We start from the raw sequence: 20,773 nt of genomic DNA, 5'->3' as shown, positions 1-20,773 counted from the left end.
CCAATCTCCAACAGCTGAGAACTCTGTTATGCGGTCTTGCTGAGACGCTACTCAGCGGCTGATGAATCAACACTAATTAATATAGTGGTAAAAAGTCTTAAAGGTAAAAAATAGTAGATGATGGATAATAAAGTAAAATACTAGCTGCTATGTTTTAAAACAAGCAGCTTACCCATTCTATGATGACGGTAAATGTCCAGATCTCACTTTACATGTATCTAATTCATGAAACTGCATGATGTTCCAGAGGACAAAAACGGAGGCTATTCCATTTGACACTGTTACTGTTACGTGTTCTGATTTTGAACCCTGTATGTCATGCCATTTAAGGATGGCCATAAAAATATGTTTGTTCTGAGGAAGTTGGTTAGTATTTATTGACAAAAAGCTGGATGTTTGAAGCTTTAAAATAAAGTGTGGAAAACTACCTTCGTTTCAGGAGAATTTTGTCATCTTTGACTTTTGCATCTACCGGAGAATGTCCGGAAAGCTTCTGTTTTAAACGGGTCAGGAATATAAGGATACAACAAAAAATAATTATACACCAAGACTAGTGATCAATAGACAAGACTTGTTGTTTTTCTTGCAATAACTCCTGCAATGTAAATGAAGCCAGTGGGAGTGGACAGTAATCAAAAATAAAAAAGGCTAATTTTGTGTGATAGTCTAGGAATGGCAGATCATCTTTCGACATTTATTTAGCTTGTGTTAATTTCCTAATGAGCAAAGTTCACGGTTCTTGAACTGTTAGAGTCTGTGGTTATTTATTGGCAATATTATTGTATAATAAGACATACCGGAGAAGTCTGTTAAAGATCCTATCCAGTGTTTTCAACAACCGTTAGTGTTAAGCAACATGAATAAATGCATTGTGGAGGCAGAACTGCTATAGTCATGAGTTTCTGTCTTAAATGTCAACATGCCTACAAGGAATTTGATCTGAACCATAAAAATAGCTTCACTTGTTCACTGTTTTTTTACTGTATGATAGAAGTGCTATATATTTTTATTTTTTCATAGTTTTAAGAACAGTCACAAATCACTACAGCAGTAATAAGCAAACTAACCTTTTAAAAGTGCAAATTTCTCAGCTTTAGTTTTCTCACCTCTGTAAAGATGGCACTGTGCTGTATCTTCCAAAATAATGGCACTAATGCGTATAACTTCACATTTCTTCTGAGGCCCAGTCCAGTAATAAACATCAAACAACAAGCTTGATAGCCCGGTATTCAGATTTTTTTTTTTTCTGAATAATGTGTTATCTAGATTTAAGACTTGGCTAAGTCCTTTTATAGTTTTTGCTGGGTGCTATTAAAGTTTATTGGCAATGCTAACTGTCAGAGGAAAAGCTACTTAAGTATAAACTTGACATCTGGTGAAAAAGGGAAGAGTAATTTAAGCAGCATGAAAAACTTAAAAGAAAATAGCTGTAAAATTCAAATACCTTTTTTTTCTAGCAATAAAATGTGCACTTCATTAAACTTCTGTTTTTCTCATTCAGTTGCATTGATGCATTTTTTTTAATTCCCTGGCTTGCTATCTTCTCCTCAGTTATATATTTGCAATGCTCTAATCACTGCATTGATATAGTTTTAAATATTTGGATGCCAAACCAAAAATGAAAGATTTGGCCAAATGGGCTATGTTTATCACTTGCAGTTCTAAGCACAACTTTAGCCATTTCAAAACTATTGGCAAAGAAACATGATGCAGGAGAAACAAAGGCTGTAAGCTTCCTTGCTATTGCTAAGCAAAACTGAACACAGCACAGCCCCAGCGGTTTGCATAGCAAGCGAAAATTAAATAGCGAGACATCCAGCGATAGTCATAAAAACAGGTAAATAAAATAAGCATGGGAGGCACTAACCACTGTATTGCATATATTTCTATGCACAAATGCATAAGCAATCAAAAAGGTTTCACAAGAAAAGCATCTGTAACATGACTCAGGCACTTTGAAGGATTTTTTTTTATTTGTCTCAATGCACAAAACACTGTAAAATATTAAAATATACAGATAGCTGAAATGTGATGCAATATATCATAGCTCAGGCCCCTCTTTCCACAATCTTCACACTCTGAGACCATATTTCATTCACATCTACATGTGTGACTATTGCAAATGATATATTTTCCACTTTTTTTTTTTATTTTAACCTAGTTAAGCAGAAGCGCATGAAGGTAATACATAGGGCATTGCTTGTTTTCATAGACTTTTACCATTACTTATTTCAGTGTACTGGCTTAAACTTTTTAGTATTAAGGTGGATCTGATATTATTATTTCTCAACTAATGCCCCTTACCTTTTTTATTATCAGAATTTAAGTACTATCACTGTAACAGGAATAATTTTATATTACTGGTAGTGAAAAAAAATGTTACTCCTTTCAGTTGCATTTGTAACCTTACTAACAATATTCAAATACTTAGTGAAGCCTTGGGTGCTTATGAATCAGTTTTTGCAGCTGACCAGCTTTGATTGGTCACCGTAATGGCTTTTATAGGGGAAGCTTCTGCTGTACCTTCCATAGAGTCAGCATCCTTCCTGCTCAATGGCATCTGGTGGATTTGTTCATTCATTTCTTTCAGATAGAAGGTCGGTTTTGTCATCCTTTGTAGTGTTAATATCTGACCAGCCACTTCCTTTTCTTACATATTCGTTAAATGTTCATTATTGTGTCAGAATTCATGCAGCTGCCAGCAAACAGCAAATTGCAGCAGCAATTGTTTCTGTCAGACCTTATAATATTACTGGTCTTTCTTAGACACCCCACTGTATGGTATCACATTTGTCATTTCTGTAAAATCTGCCCAGTATTTCCTGGCTTAAGTAAAGCTTACTTTCATTTCAATTAATCCTTGACACACTCTGCATGTTTGTTTCTATAAATACTGTTTCTCTGAGTCCTATGTGGTACAAATGTTTGTTGGCATGTTATTAGTGTCTGCAGATGTGGAGTCATGCTCAGTAAAATGAAATGACCTCTCTTCCTTCGTAGAGGTTCAGTCCTGGGTTTCATAGTTTTCACAGTTTCATTGACAGTATGTATTTATTTATTACGCATTTTATTTATGATTGTGTGGCTACATAAACTTTCCTGCCATTGTCTGATAAAATATTGCTTATATGACAGTTGCCTAAGCTTGCATGCTTGTGTTAGTCATCACTAGGTATGTTACAGCTTGCCCCTTATCAGTGGGATTGCTAGAGTTCATACATTTTATCACATTAATCGGGAATGCAGACTCACCGAGGTACGCCGTATCTATATCCTCAAGATAAGTTGACCTCAATATGAATAATAAAGTATGTCGGTATGGGAGCAAAGCTCAGTGGTAAAAGGATGCAGTGGGGACTGACCCACCGAAAAAAAATCTATGTATTTATTTATTTATGCATTTATTTATTGATTGAGTGATTGCTTATAAATCCCACAGTGTCAAGGATATTTGTTATGAACACGTGTACTCAATTTCTAAGTTTTGGACCAGAGATGATTTCATTTGTGAATTAGAATGTGTAACTTATTTTATTTTTAGTGGATCTTTTAAGATGTAAATGTAAAGTATTTCATAACATTTTGATACACAGATGTCTCAATTTTTTTTCAGACTTGAAATGAGAACAGTATATGTGATGTTTGTTTTCTCCAAGAAGACATTCTTCACAAGTATTATGACAAATTGCTTGCACAGGTGGTGCAGTTAGGTACACTGACCACCAGAATGACTCCTAATATCAAAATAAATGTATTGGCATGATGGTAAAGGACTTTATGAGGCTATATTGCCATACTCATAGTATACTTTTAGGGCCATTAAATCCACTGCTTTGAGTCACTAAGAATCCATCTCATAAAACCTTGGGCTAGAGCTTTTTGTTTTGTTTTATTTATGCCTTTTTCAAGGTAACCTTCATGTATAATTCTGAACACTTTAGAATATAGGGCTTAGATTTAAAGAATGTCAGTGACTAACATTAAAAAATCATTCACTAAGGGGGACACAAACATCTATAATGGCAAAGTCAGGGTACAACATGTTCAGTTCATAGGTTCATTGGTTTTTTGTAGGCTTAAGAGCACTGTGCACTTTACAAGTCTAACCACGCACTCGAAACACATTTGGATCCCAAGTATCATGGGCTTCTAAGGGGAGGGGTATCATTGTTAGAAGGGATGGAACTAAGGATTTGTAGGATGGTATTATTTAGGCTAATAATGTTTTTATTATCAGCCTCTGTTCATAAAGGCAAGACAGAATGAATTTCTTGCTAATCTTAGCTAAGTGTTGGCTAGCCAGATTACTAATTGCTGGCTATGTATGTTTCCAGATCCCTTACTACTGCTTGAAATCTCGGGGGTGTTTTAACACTGGAGTAATAAACTTTGATTAACAGTTTTTCAAAGGGCATTATAATACATTTATGGCACAGAGTTTTAGAGTATGGATTTAGCACAGTAATTTGTATGTGTTAAACTTGCCTGCAAGATGTTGTTGTCTTGGAGGAATCTACAATAGGTCATAATTTACAGTCATCTGTGAACTTGGTGAGACACAGACAATGAACTAAGGGGCACACAAACATCTGAGAAGTAGATGCCAGCCATAGATCCTGTCTGTGGCCATCTGATAATCTGGTGAGTTATACAGGGACTTGTGCCTACCTCAGACAACTTGGTTGCAATGCCTGAGTGGGATATTGTATCAAATGCCTTGACCAGGTCAAGATATGTATGATTTTACCCTTGTCAATTGCCTTGGTGACCATCTCAAAGAAGTCTACTAGGTTAAGCAGGAATGACCTTCCCTTAACAAAGCCAAACTGGGATGAATCAAATATCTGCAGGTTGCCAATGTCAATGTTTTCATTTCCATTATAATTCATTCCATGGATTTGCATATTAGGCTTGTTAGGCTGATGGGTCTTTAGTTCCCTGGATCAGTTGATGATTTGACCCTGTAGAGAGAATTGACTGTTGTGGTTTTTCATTCGTTTGGAATGTAGCCTATTTTTGAGGCTGTAGTTGAGGAGTTCCTCCAGTGGTCCTAATAGGTCACGTTTGTACTGTTTTATACTCTTCAGGAGGCAACTAGGGATGTTGTCGGGATCCACAGAGGCAGCATTCTTGGCTTTAATGAATGCTGCCATTACCAGGGTGCCGGCTAATAGTTGGCTGAAGTATGCTGGAGGGGACTTCACCTCGAGGAGCGGGGGGGGGGGGTGAAGCTTGTGCAGAATTTATCAGTCAGTAGATTTGCTATGTCACCCTGAAGTAAAGATAGTACTTTTCATCACCAGTTCAGCACACTGCTGTGTGTTACCTTTAATGTTCTGGACATAGCTGAAGAGGACCTTGTGATTGTCCTTAGCCTGCAAGGCTATCCTGACCTTATAGTTGGCATAACTGGACTTAATTTGACTTAGTTTCTTGTTTAGTTGTATAAGAGAGCACTTGTATTTATGGTAGCTACTCTTCCTGATTTTGGCAATGAGTGTTTTCCTTTATTATATACTCTGTTTAGGTGAGGATTCCACTAGTGGAGTTTGTTTTTAGTGTTTGTCTTGGGTTTACTTCCAGTAGGTATTGTAGCCTCGATGCAGCCACTTCCCTTTTTCTCTGTCTGTAAATAATTTTTCATAGGTAACTGTGGTCTAATGGTTAGATAGAGCCTTGTATTTTCACTGTCACTTAATTGGATGCAGTCTGCCTTAGACTGGTTCCAGACTGTTACTTGTTTAGCTTGGTTTTTGGTCTGATTTTACTTCATAGGAGACTTAACTGTGATCTGGTTTCACTAGTGAAGATGAGATATGGGAAGTTGCAATGCTGTCTCATGTTGGCGGATACCAAATTCAGTACATTTGATCCTCTGGTAAACTATATGCTGTCTGTTCCAGGGTATTTGTGTTAGTAATATTTTGAGGCAGTGTAAGTTGCCCACTGTATAGTGGAATAGTTAAAATCACCCACAAATACGGTGTTTGGTTGGATGATATGATCCTGTAGTAGGTTTGGGTAAGAGTCATGAAACTCTGAGGGCATAGATGGTGACATGTAGCTAGCCATGATATGGTGAGAGACCTTATCTATGGTGACTTGCATATGGATGAGCTTGATGGTATCCTCTATTTAACCATCCTGGAGGTATGTTTCCTACTAAGGTAGATATACACACCTCCACCTTTGGCCCATTCTAAGTTGTGTTAGACTAATTGTGCAGAAGGCAAAGCAGCTTTGCACTGCTGAAGTACATTCTATTGCCAAGTCGAAGTCATGACACAGATGTCTATATTTCAGGAGTGTGGAGAGTTTGAAGGGTATCGATTTTTTTTGTTTAGGTTGCTACGACTGAGAAGTAATACCTTGAAGGTGCATGGAGACTTGTTCACTGTGTTGGTCGTTTTGTCTTTTTAGGATTGCCTAAAAAAGCTTTAATAGATGGATAAACGTTTAGCCAGTATCTGAAAGTCTATTGGGGACAGGTGCAGCCCATCCTTGCAAAGCAGTTGGTCTGCTGACCATGTCCTCCCAAGATGACAGATACTAGATACTCTGGGAATGACAGCAGACAGTAAGCCAATTATTAAAATCAATCATTTTATGCTTATACTATAGCATCATACTCGGTAGAATGCTGCTTAATGAAAAGCTTCTACTTGTGTGTGACAGATATTCTGAGAGATCCATCATGTCTCATGTCACATAGTCCAGTGAGATACATCTCACATCATGTTACATGGCATGGACTATGAAAAGAAAATTATTTTGGCACCTGGGGTGCAGTGACCTGAATGCATGCATGATGTTGCAGATCCTGGATCCAGATAGTTACCTAATTGTTATCTTCTCCTTGTATAACCTGATAAGTGGGTCATCTATGTGTTGCACAATGGAGTCCACAATGACAAAAGCATTAGGTTAAGTATATGCTTGCCTTATGGACTTTGCCCTTGGGGGACTATTGGATGTAGGCATATGTGAGATGTTTGGTGTTTCTTCTGGTGTGTGATTTAATGATTGCTGAGGAGCAGTGTTACCATTAGGCAGATATGGTTGTCTTTGAAATTAGGAAAGGTTTCTTTTAAGCACCTCAGCATGAGACAATTTGTGTATGTAACAGGGTTGTAGAGCAGGTATTCTTGACGACCTCATTTGTATTTGAGATGTTTGCCACAAAAAGAAGTTATGTATTTATATCTCTCGCATACTGTGATATTTCTTTAATGATTAGCAGGTTGTCTGAGAACATGAGACATTTGCTACATTGCCTTAGGATGCCCTAATCTACCAAGCTGACCACAGAAACATTAGGAAATTGCATTATCATGCTACCTGATCCTGTAATAGGGTTGGCTGTTTAAGATAAAGGATTGAGTTTTAAAAGTGTCTTCATGGGAAGTCTGTGGGTTAAGGCCAAGATGTTATATAGTATTATGGAATAGTAAGTAGTGCTATCTGATACATAAACTAGTTTCTGGGCTTAAGGCCAAGATGTTATATATAGTATTAGGGAATAGTAAGTTCATAGGTTCATAGGTTCATAGGTTTATACTAAGCTATCTGCCCTAGGGCATTTATAAGCCTAGCCAGAGTATGTTTGGCTTTCGCCACTCATTTTAAATTAATTTCGCTATGCCCTTTTTCGAGGTTAGTATACTGTGCCTCTGTCTAACAGTGACACAGAAGTGATACCCGGGGTAAACCTATGATCTCCCTTCCACTCATCAAGACTCCTCTTGAAGAGAGTCAATGAGGGACTATGCCTAACCTGGACTGGGATTTTATTCCAGAGTGAAGGGAGCCTCTGGGTTATGAATCTGTCCCTCCAGCATGTCCTATTTATTTCAGTGCTGAGGTTCAAGTCTCTCGACCGTGTAGCTCGATGGGATTTGGATTTTTTGAGGTGCAGCATGTCCCTTAATTCCGGGTTGGACATGGCCTTATACGTCAGGCACAGGTCACCTCTGAGCAGGCGGTATGCCACTGAGTAGAGCTGGAGTTTCTTTAACCGGGCAGCATATGGCATCTGTTTGAGCCCTTTGATCCTCTTGGAGAGGTACTTTTGGGGTCTTTCCAGTTGCTGCAGGTGTTTGGTAAGGTACATCCCAAAAGGGGCATTGTACTCTATTATGGGCCTGATGAGGGATGAGTAAAGAGGCACGATGACCTCCGCTGATCTAGATGTGAATCCCTTCATGATTAGGTGGGCTATATAAAATGTTTTTCTAACCACTTTGGCCACGTGGTTGTCAAATGAGAGATTGCTATCAACTTGGGTCCCCAGGTCCCTAATTACTTCTTCTGTACTTAATGGATTACCACCTATGTAGTAATTTGTGGGCACTTTGTTTTTGCCAAAGGGGATGACTATACACTTTTTGGCGTTTAGCTTGAGGCCATGGCTCTGGCACCAGTTGTCTGTTTCTATGAGGCCCTTTTGGAGGATGCTTGTGTATGCTGGAGAGTCGATTATGGTGCCCAGTTTGCAGTCATCTGCGAACTTGGTCAGCCACAGTCCTTCCATGTTGGCCTGTACCTCCGAGAAATATATACCAAACAAGAGAGGTCCCAGGACTGAGCCTTGTGGGACGCCACTTGTAACTGGTTTGGAGTCTGACATGGCTCCAGCAATTCTACCCATGTGGGTTCTGTCCTTGAGCCAGTTTGCAACTCATCTAGTGACATAGGGGTTTATATTTAAGCTGGTGAGCTTATCTATAATGCCCGAGTGGGGTATTGTATCGAAGGCTTTTGCGAGGTCCAGATAGGCTGTGTGGACCACCTTCCCTTCATCAATGGCCTTGGTGACTGTTTCAAAGAAGTCAACCAGGTTTAAGAGGCAGGATCTGCCCTTAACAAAGCCGAACTGGGTAGGATCCAGTGTCTGTAGGTCCCCAATATCTTTATTTATGAGGTCCATGATGATCCTTTCCATAGCTTTGCAGACCAAGCTAGTCAGGCTTATGGGGCTATAGTTTCCAGGGTCCGTTGAGGCACCACCTTTGTGGAGAGGGACCACTGTTGCTGTACGCCACTCTTTGGGTACATATCCTGTAGTAAGGCTGAGATTGAACAGTAGTTTTATGTTTGGGTTTAGCTCTTCTTGCAGTTCATGTAGGACGCAGCCTGGGACACCGTCTGGTCCCATTGATGCTGTGTTTTTTGCTTTGGAGAGGGCGGCTCCCACCTGAGCATCTGAGATGTCAGGGGGGCAGCACTCTGCTGGGATAGATATTTGCCCTTTTGGTGGCGAGGTGGGGGAGAAGTTTGCGCTCAACCTGTCAGCTAGGATGTTGGCAATATCTGTGGGTTCAGTGTATTTTTTGTCATTTTGGACTAATTCTGAGCATATCTGGGAATTACCACCCAGGTTCCTAACATAACTAAAGAAAGCCTTGTGATTATCCTTACTGTCCTGTGCAATTTTTCTCTCGAAGCTGGCCTTAGACAATTTTATGTGTGCCCGTAGTTTTTTGCTAATACTGATCAGAAATGCCTTCCCTTTTTGGGATTTTGCTCTATCATGTAGTAGCTTCCGACTTCTATTGTATAGTTTGTTTATGGCTGGGGTCCACCAGACAGGTCGTCTGCCTTTGGAGGATTGGGTCTTGGTTTTATTTGGGATTGCATGATCCATGCATTCCTGAAGGTGTTCATAGAATGCATTTATAAAGGATTCTGCGGTCTGGGCCGTATTTTCCACAGGCCTGTGGGCTTTGAAGGATTCCACCTCGGTTTTGAGGAGTGTGAAATTTGCTTTAGAGAAGTTTTTCACTGTGGTTTTCTGGGCAGGGGGTGGGGTCGGGATGTTAATATCCAGTGAGATCAGTTTATGGTCTGATCTTACCAGTGAGGGATACACTTCTGGTCTGGAGCATAGAGTCCCCATGTTGGTGATGATCAGGTCCAGTATGTTTTCCCCTCTTGTGGGAGTGGTAACAAGTTGTTCCATAGCATTTGTGTTTATGAATTCTAGGAACCTTTGGGCAAGGGTGTTGGAGCTAGAGTAATGCTCCCAATCTATGTTTGGGTAGTTGAAGTCGTCCAATATAATGGTGTTCGGAGAGACCTTCATATTTTCTAGTGTTCTCAGGAAGGCCGAGTGGGGTTCCTGGGTTTGGGAGGGTGGTCTGTAGCAGGCTATAAACTGGAAGGCAGTTTTACCCACTGTTAGTTGCACATGGATAGTCTCTGATGCTTCGTGCTTTGCCACCAACCTGGAGGTGTGGGTATCTTTGATGAATATCGATACTCCCACTCCTTTTGTGGTTCGGTCCAAGTTTTGGGGCCGAAAAGCATAGTATGAGGTATAACCTGGTAGTGCTGGGGTGCTCTCGGGAGTCCTGAACCAGGTTTCTGTTACTGCACATATATCGATGTTCTTCATGCTAAGGAGAGTTTCGAGTGCGTGCATCTTGAGGTTTAGACTTCTGGCATTGAGTAGCATTACTCTTAGTTTCTTATCCCTTGTGATACCTATGGAGGTGGGTTTGTCTTTTGAGCCTTGCCTAAAAAAGGCACTATGGGGGTAGGAAGAGCCTTTGCCAATATCTGAAAGCCCAGGGGTGACAGGTGCAAGCCGTCCCTAGCATAGCATCGTGGCTTGTCGTGCATATCATCCCAAGCTGACAGGCATTGGATCCCCTTTGAATGACACCAATACTTAAGCCAATTGTTGAAATTGATCATCTTGTCTTCATATTGTGGCATCATTCTTGGTGAGGGTAAGATGCTACTCAAGGTCAGGGTCATACCAGCCTGGGCTACATGCTCAGAGAGCTCCTCTATGTCTCTTTTCATGTAGTCCAGGGAGGTACGTCTCAGGTCATTCACACCAGCATGGACATTGACTGAGTCATATTTGTACTTGCCTTGGAGTGACCTGAGTGCTTGTGTTATGTGGCGGATCCTAGCGCCAGACAGGCTGCTCACCGTGACCTTCTCCTTGTTCAGCCTGGTGAGCGGGACATCAGTGTGCCTGACGATAGAGTCACCTATTACAAGTGTATCAGGTGTGTTGTTTAGCCTTAAGGGCTGTGACTGTTCGGCACACTGGCTTTGTGAGCTATGTGTTGCACGTGTTTTGTTTTGGGGTAGCGGTTGCTTGGGTGTCTGCTTTGGAGGTCTCTGCTGCTTAGGCAGATTTTTATTTAGAGCCTCCGAGTATGTTTTTGTGTGATTATGTGTTTGGTTTGCTGTCGTGGTAGGTCTATGTGAGACTGGAATTGTAGTGAGTGTGGTTTCCTCCTCCTCCTGACTGCTTATGCCAGTACTGAGTTGAGAGAGCTTAGCCTCCAGTTTGGCTATATGGTTGCATCTCTCACATGTGTTGGAATTTGTTGGGAGGAGGAGAGGGTTGTCTGTGTACATGAGGCAGTTGTAACATTGCCTCAAGATTCCCATATTCACCATCTGGACCGGAGAGGAGATTGACAACTGACCTTTGGACATGCTAGAATAATATTGGGAATTCCTTTATAATTTAAAACAAGGGCCAATGGGGAGCGAGGGTGTAGGGCTTTTAATTTTTAGTGCTGACTTATAATTGCTTTAGTGAGCAAGTGCCAGGTAACAAGTGCAATGTGTTACAGGTAACTTAAATGCAAAAACGACAAACAGTAACTTTCTTTCAAGCAAAGCAAGGAAATAAGTACAGTAAGCAATGCAGATATCACTATGGATCCACAGAAGCGCTGAGAAGCCGCGTTTTAGGTGGAATTAGCGTTCCAGGGAAATAACAAGCATACAAACAAAGCTAGGCAGGCCTGGATATAGTCTATGCTACAGCAAACAAGGTGTACCAATTTCAGTAAGATACAGTTCAAATATTCAGGTACTATAAACCTTTAACCAGAAATTCCCAGCTCAGAAGGGCAGAGTCCTGCCTCTCCTCCCACAGGAGTGCAGACCACGAACCTTCTTAATGTAAAATAACTGGCCTGAAGCCCAAGTGCTTAAACCAGAGCTAATACACTTTAAGAATAACAGACACTGAGCTCTCAATCAGCAGTTCCCAACTTAGAAGGATGAAAGCTACCTGTCCTGCCACCACAGTGCATGCCACAAACCTTCCTAATGTAGAACAAGTGGTCTGAAGCCCAAGTGCTTAATCCAAAAGACTTAGAATGATAGCTACACCTTAACCAAGTTACTACCAAGCTGTAATACATACAACTGAATACTTTAAATAATGCCTGGATTAGTGCTCAAGTTATACAAACAAAACTAGATTCAGCAGGCATGGTGTACCAATTTCAGTAAGAAGAAATTCAGATATGCATGCACTATAAGCCTTCAACCAGAAATCCCCATTTTAGAAGGGCAGCGTCCAGCCTCTCCTCCCACAAGAGTGCAGACCACGAACCCTCTTAATGTAAAATAACTGGCCTGAAAGCCCAAGTGCTTAAACCAGAATTAATATACTTTTAGAATAACAGACATTGAGCCCTCAATCAGCAGTTCCCAACTTAGAAGGATGTAAGCTACCTGTTCTGCCACTACAGTGCAGACCACAAACCCTCTCAATGTAAAACAACTGGTCTGAAGCCCAAGTGTTTAAACTAAAAGGCTTAGATTGAGTTACACCAAGCAGTAATAAATACAATTGAGAACTTTTAAGATGACGCAAAAGCAAAATAAAGTAGGAAGAAACACAAGTACAGTAAAAGCAGAAGAATTTTTTTTTTTTTTTTTTTTTTTTATAGAAAAGTAGCAAAAGCAGTAATAAATACAATTCTCATGCAGTGCAAGCTGGCACACTTGAATATGTAGCAATATTAGTCCACACACAGTTTGAAAAAATGTAATTAAATTAAAAAGGACTAAAAGCAAGTGCAGAAAGGGTTTATTAGGTAGAATGCGGTAAAGAGATGTCCTGGGGGAGTGTCGTAGATCAAATCTACAGTGGGGCAGGCACTGCAAAAGCCACCAAATTTAAACTACAACCAAGAATAGGGAGGGGGGATGGGGAAACAGTTTCAACACAGATGTAAGGAATGTGCAAATTATAAAAAAAATATATACTGTTTTCTATATATTTGCAGAGCAGTAAGACACAGATATCAAGCAGACAATTTAGCTCTATAATACAGAATAACACAGAAAATATTCTCAGCTCTATAAACTTGAAGATAGTTCTGTAAGGCTGTCTCTCAAACTAAGGTTCCAGGTTGTTAATTAAAAGGAGACACAGCACTAGCTAAATTATATCAGCTGAAAGACAAGGCAGGAAATGAGGGGGTGGGGAAACAGTTTCAACACAGATGTAAGGAATGTGCAAATTATAAAAAAATATATATACTGTTTTCTATATATTTGCAGAGCAGTAAGACACAGATATCAAGCAGACAATTTAGCTCTATAATACAGAATAACACAGAAAATATACTCAGCTCTATAAACTTGAAGATAGTTCTGTAAGGCTGTCTCTCAAACTAAGGTTCCAGTTTGAATACAGGTTGTTAATGTAATGGTATCTGATACATAAACTAGTTTCTGGGCTTAAGGACAAGATGTTATATAGTATTAGGGAATAGTAAGTAGTGCTATCTGATACATAAACTAGTTTCTGGGCTTAAGGACAAAATATTATATAGTATTAGGGAATAGTAAGTAGTGCTACCTGATACATAAACTAGTTTCTGGGCTTAAGGACAAGATGTTATATAGTATTAGGGAATAGTAAGTAGTGCTATCTGATATATAAACTAGTTTCTGGGCTTAAGGTCAAGATGTTATATAGTATTATGGAATAGTAAGTAGTGCTATTTGACACATAAACTAGTTTCTGGGCTTAAGGACAAGATGTTATATAGTGTTAGGGAATAGTAAGTAGTGCTATCTGATACATATACTAGCTTCTGGGCTTATGGTCAAGATGTTATATAGTGTTAGGGAATAGTAAGTAGTGCTAACTGATACATAAACTAGTTTCTGGGCTTAAAGCCAAGATGTTATCTAGTATTAGGGAATAGTAAGTAGTGCTATCTGATACATAATCTAGACAAGATGTTATATAGTATTAGTGAATAGTAAGTAGTGCTATCTGAGCCATAAACTAGTTTCTGGGCTTAAGGACAAGATGTTATATAGTATTAGGGAATAATAAGTAGTGCTATCTGATACATAAACTAGTTTCTGGGCTTACGGTCAAGATGTTATATAGTGTTAGGGAATAGTAAGTATTACTATCTGATACATAAACTAGTTTCTGGGCTTAAGGTCAAGATGTTATATAGTATTAGGGAATAGTAAGTAGTGCTATTTGATACATAAACTAGTTTCTGGGCTTAAGGACAAAATGTTATATAGTATTAGGGAATAGTAAGTAGTGCTATCTGATACATAAACTAGTTTCTGGGCTTAAGGCCAATATGTTGTATAGTATTAGGGTATAGTAAGTAGTGCTATCTGATACATAAACTAGTTTCTGGGCTTAAGGACAAGATGTTATATAGTATTAGGGAATAGTAAGTAGTGCTATCTGATACATAAACTAGACACAATGTTATATAGTATTAGGGAATAGTAAGTAGTGCTATCTGATACATAAACTAGTTTCTGGGCTTAAGGACATGATGTTATATAATGCTAGGCTATGCTAGCGCTATTGCATGAGCAAGCTAGCTTTTCTATGCTTAATTCCATGCAATAACATGCTGTTAAACATGTTTGGTTTCAGTCCTAGTCCTACATTTATAGGGAAATTTACTGCCTAGGCCATTGCTACTATACAGAGCATAGCAATCCTCTGCTGTGCATTAGGCAGCTCCACACAGACTCACCTGATCTTGGAATTTCTTAATGCAAAAGTACAGCAAAAACAGCTCTCAAGTGCAGATTAGACGGCAAGCAACTACCAAACAACAAAGCCTCTGGCTAATTCACCCTTCTGCAAGGTGATTGTGGGCAAACAGAACTAGGAATAACAATACACAGAGAAATGATACTTTTTGCCACAAAATAAATGCTGTAAAAATCTTCAACAAAGGTTTTGTTCACTGTATAAAGCAAGTACAAACACAGTAAATAAACAAATAGTCATCTTAGTTTGGACGGCTCTAGATACAATTGAAACTCTTGAAAAATGTTGCCAAGCTCTTTGAAAGTAAGGACAAAGCCTTACAAACTCTCCTAATTTATACCAGAGAAACAAAAAGCTTGAAAACTGACTCCTATACTCTCGAGCCAATAAACAGTCATACTTTAAGCTCTCTGAAGTGCGTACCAACTCAGCAAGACCAGGTAAACACCTTCTGCCCCAAGATGAATGATCCAGGAATGTAACAGTACAGCAAAAGTAGGTCTCAAGTACAGATTAGACAACAAACAACTGCCAAACAACCAAGTCCCTGGCTAATTAACCCTTCTGTAAGGTGATTTGGAGGTGAATAAAACTAGAAAAGCCAACAGACAGAGAAATGATGATTTTTGCCACAAAATTAAATACATGCCTTAAAATGGTCAAAAACAGTGGTGTTCCTTTTACTGTAATTTTACCGTCCTCTTATTACTATGTCAAATGCATTTGACAGTAAAACGTTGTTCTGGTACTCCATTTGCATGCCTGGTATTGTTACATGCAACTGTTGCATACCTGATATTTCACACACATTTAGTGGCTCTTTGAATTGTGGTTCCTTAGAACTTTTAGTAATGACAGCCCATCATAATTTCCTTGTTGCCTTGTTTTCTTATACGTAATATCATGTAGTGTCCCCTTATGATCAGAGTCCTACTATTTTGATAGGACTGTAGTCATTAGACCTTCCTGAGTTTGGTGGCTGAGCATGAAAGGTAAGGTTTAAGTTCTATAATTAACAGGAAACTTCTTTTTGCAAGCCTTCTTCCTGATGACCATCAGTCCCTGTGATGTATCTAGCACATTGTCTCCTCATGTAGGCAAGAGCCATCATTGGTCCACTTTGTCCCCTGTGAGGTGAGATCCAATAATAGGGCCATAATCCAGGCAGATATGAGGGTCATCCTCCATATCCAGGAGCACCTAACATCACCTCAGATAATTGCTAGGAAGCTATTGTTGCCACTCTTTGGGGAAAGAGCACAAAAGCTTCCCACATGACTGCTCACTGGCAACCATGATGATGCCCTGTCAGCATGTCCCTCTGGTCTGCACATAGTGGGCTGCACCAACAGTCCTCCCACTGATATTGTGCATTCAGCCAAGATGCCACCCACTCTCCAGGATGAATGAACCATATGCCATTTACTTTCATCCTCCTGCTCCAATCCCTTACCTTCCATGTCCACTAATCAAATGTTGGTCCTCTGGGTCACTGCACCCTCTCCATAGTGCTATTTTGTTGGGCAGGTCTGACCAAAAAGCTGTCTCCTTTAAAGTGAAGGTAAACCAGGGATGCCAGATAACCCTGGAACCTTTAAGGAATTATCCTAGGGAAAAAGTCCTATGACTGACACCCTGCAAAAATTTCAAGCCCTCACTCCCAAACCCTGATAACACTGCAGTGTATACAGAATTTATCACAAAAAACCCTCTATAATCGTATTAACAGCAGCATAAAGACAGTTGTACCTACCTGGATTAAGCACAGGATCAACTCAAAAAAAAAAATAAATAAATAAAAAACAAGCTGCCCTGGTAGAATCCTGACATCAGTAGGTTATATAACAAAAGGAAGAAATTAATGGCAAAAAGTATGAGGTGCAATGAGCAGCATAGTAAAAAAATCCCTCATCAACTTAAACAAGCAGCTCAGGGGCTAATCAAGTGGTCTGAAGTCAAATTTGAAGTAAAATTAGCCTTCTAGTCCAAACAAAATTGAAAAGCATTCTTCAGCTATGCCTGAACCTCAAACTCAATACACAGCAATGTACCAAATTAATTGTAAATGATGCCACCTATACAGATTTAGAAGATATAGCAAACCTCTGTGTGAAGGATATGCAAATTATTAATAAAAAATATGGGAATGTATTCAAAGACATTTGGGCTATTAAACAAAAGGGTTAATAAGTATTGTTAATGCAGAAAAGATCACCCAATGTTTTGTGTGTTTGTGAAAAGTTTTGTGCTGGAGTGCCAGAGCCTCAATATCTTTTGGCATGCTGGAAATCAGACTGGAAAAACCTCTGCATATGTCAAAATATTCAAATTAATTAATTTTTGAATATATTAATGTTTACTTTTAATTCTATAGCATTAATTCATATGTTCATAGGTAGGTACTAGGCTATAGGCCCTCGGGCCTATACAAGCCTAGTCAAAAAGGTACCCTGGCTTTCGCCACCCAAGAGAATGATTTTCCTGTGCCCCTGTCAAGCAGAGCCACAGAGGTGATCCCCAGGGTGAATTTCCTATTTCACATCCAATCATCAAGATTTTTTTGAAGAGTACTAATGAGGAGCTTTGTTTGATATAGATAGGTAGTTTGTTCCAGAGTATGGGAAGTCTCTGGGACAGGAATCTATCCCTCCAGCATGTTCTGTTTATTGTGGTGAAAAGGTTTAGGTCTGTAGAGAGTGTAGCTTGGAGTAATTGGGATTTCTTTAAGTGGAGCATGTCCAACAGCTCTGGGCTTGACATAGCTTTGTATGTTAGGCAGAGATCGCCTCTGAGTAGGCGATATGTGACGGAGTAAAGCTGGAGTTGTTTTACACAGTCTGTGTAGGACATCTGTTTGAGGCCAGTAATCCTCTTTGTGAGGTATTTCTGTGGTCTTTCCAGTTGTTGTAGATGTCTTGTGAGGTACATACCAAAAGGGGCATTGTACTCTATAATGGGTCTAATGAGTGATGAGTAGAGGGGAACAATTACCTCTTTTTTCCTGGATGAGAAACCTTTTGTGAAGAGGTGTGCCACATAGAAGGATTTCCTGACTACTGTGGTGATGTGATTATCAAAGAAGATACTACTGTCCACCTGTGTCCTAAGGTCTCTTATCCCACTTTCGGTGTTAAGTAGACTACCACCTATGTACTAGTTCATGAGTACAGAGTTTTTACCAAAGAGGATGACAATACACTTTTTATTATTGAGCTTGAAGCCATGGCTTTGTCACCAGGCATCTGTCTCAGTGAGGCCATTTTGTAGGATGTCCACATCATTAGAAGTTTCAATTATGACTCCTAGTTTGTAGTCATCTGTGAACTTCATTAGCCAAAGACCTTCTGTGTTAGCCTGTTCTTCAGAAAAGTTGATACCAAACAGGAGAGGACCCAGGACTGAACCCTGTGCTACTCCACTTGTCACTTGTCTAAAGTTGGATTTGGAGTCTGCTACTTTCACAGTGTGGGTTCTGTCAGTGAGCCAGTTGGCAACCCATCTTATGACATAGGGATTTATACCTAGTTTAGTGAGTTTATCTATAATTCCAGAGTGGGGGATGGTGTCAAAAGCCTTGGCAAGATCTAGATAGGCTGTTACTCTCATCTACGGCTTTAGTGACTGCTTCAAATAATTCAGTCAGGTTTAAGAGACATGAGCTGCCTTTTATAAACCCAAACAGGGTGGGGTCCAGAGTTTGGAGATTACCAATGTCTTCGTTTATAAGTGCCATGATAATACATTCCATGGCATTGCAGACCATGTTTGTTAGGCTAATGGTGCAGTAGTTCCTCGGGTCCGTGGTGGCTCCCCCTTTGTGGAGTGGGATAACCATCGCTGTGCACCCACCCTGAGGTGAGGCTATGATTGAACATGGTGCTTATGTGGGGTGCCAGTTCATTCTGTAGTTCATGTAGAATGCAGTCTGGAATGTTGTCAAGTCCCATGGATGCTGTGTTCTTGGCTTTGGGGAGTGTATTTTTTACCTGTGCAGCCGTGATTACTTGAACTTTGCATTCTTCTGTTATAGAGATGGGCCCTTTAGGGGGTGGGGGGGTAAAGTTAGCTTTAGCTAAAGTTAGTGAAGAAACAAGTGATGAGTGCTCTAAAAAACACTTTAAACAACTTAGAAGCACTCAACATAGATAATAATCTTAAACTGTCTAGAAGAATAACTTTTCACATTCTATTAGCAACTTTTCATACATGTAGTCATAATATGTCTTATGGCATTTATTTTTTTTCTTTACTCCGAATGCCTTTTTTTATGCAGCCACCATTTATTTACATGGTAAAAATTCAAAGTCACATGCAGTAATAGTACTCATACTTTGAAAAAAAATATGCCTTACAACATTGGTTACACTACAAAGAGTGCAGAACACAATCATCTCAAATCAAGAGGAATGAATTTGGAAGGTCTGAAGTAGCTGGTTAAAGGAACTAAGCACTCAACAACAGGTGATAAATGGTGTGATAAATTCATATTCTCTACCTCTTGAACAAACTTCCACCTTCAGAGTAAACATAGATATCTGGATTGGTAATCTTAAATTCTTTCCTAGTCTGCCTTGCACTGTCCTTTTTTGGACTGGAGGGAACTTAGAAATATGGGTTATTGACAAGGCTACTCATGGTCTGCAGGCTGGGAAATCCACAGGATTTGGCAGATTTTTGGCTGAATTGTAGAGGTGAGTAGCATTGCCAGGTAGAATCAATTAGCACCATCAACTGAACAAATGAGAATTATGTTACTATGTCAAGGAAAAGGGAATGGTACAGTTCCAAATGAACATCTCTTCTCAATTTAAATGTCAAAACACAAGAGAACATTCAGGAAGTCTGAGCAATGTTTTAGCATAAATTATACAGCAAAGTTAGTATAGATTTCTGTAAAATGCACAGTCACTGGTTAATTCATGGTCGCTAATACATTTTATGCAGTTATTCCATGACACAGGAGGAGGATGTATAATTCTACCTAATGTTAAGAAACCTTTTGATTGAGTTGTGTGACACTTTTTTGCTCAAAACATTTATTTTTTTCCAACAGATAGAGCTGTTATATACAAGTCCCACGTTTGATGAGGAAGATAATGAGGGGATATATTAAAGAAGGAAAAGGGGCATGGAATATTTAAAAGATGTGCACTATCCCCTGAGCATTCTGTGGTTATTATTGACAAATTAATGATAAGGACCCCAAAGAAATTATATTTATTCCATGCATGGGGTAGGTAAAGGACTTCTCCCATTTTATTTGTGGATGGAATCATATTGCTATCAGAGGAAAGATGAGGTCACTCACAGAACACTGTATACAGTGATCATTAATTTCCAATTCTAAAAAACAAAAAAAAAAATAAGAGGAATAATTTTGTTTGGTTAGGTATGACTGCAGCAAAGTACCATGCAAAAACCACTTAGGAACTTAAGCATGTAAGTTGGTAATTTAATGCAAGATACAATAAAATTAAGCAGAGATACTCTGTATAAGAAGGTGGATGATGTATTAAAGGAAGGGAGGGATGTGAAATACATGTCAATTGGCAGATTAAATTAAGTTAAGATAATGATATCTACAATACTGCACATAATCAAACATACCCACACATTTAACCATCTGGGTTTAAACAAACTGCAATTAATAATGGTGGAATACACAAGAGGAAGGAGTGGTCTAGTAATACTGAAACAAAGCATTCGCTTGCCCGCATATACACTGGGGCTTGGGTTTAATCCACATCCAATCTTGCACCATAGTTTATAATCTGGCTCAGTGGAAATTACTGAACACTGACATGGGGAAGAATAGAAAGAGGGTGAGCAGATATAAAATAGGGGCTAGAAATATGCATACCAATTTGACATGAAAAGGAGGCTAAAACCATACTCAGTGAATCTGGTACAAAATACGGAAAGAGGCAGATAACTTTCTGTCAGAATAACTTGTAAAATCATTAG

Source organism: Protopterus annectens, chromosome 5.part1 (assembly GCF_019279795.1).
Source record: "Protopterus annectens isolate FY-2018-M chromosome 5.part1, PAN1.0, whole genome shotgun sequence".
NCBI lineage: Eukaryota > Metazoa > Chordata > Ceratodontiformes > Protopteridae > Protopterus > Protopterus annectens.
The sequence above is the reverse complement of the archived record's forward strand: the minus strand, read 5'-3'. Positions refer to the sequence as shown.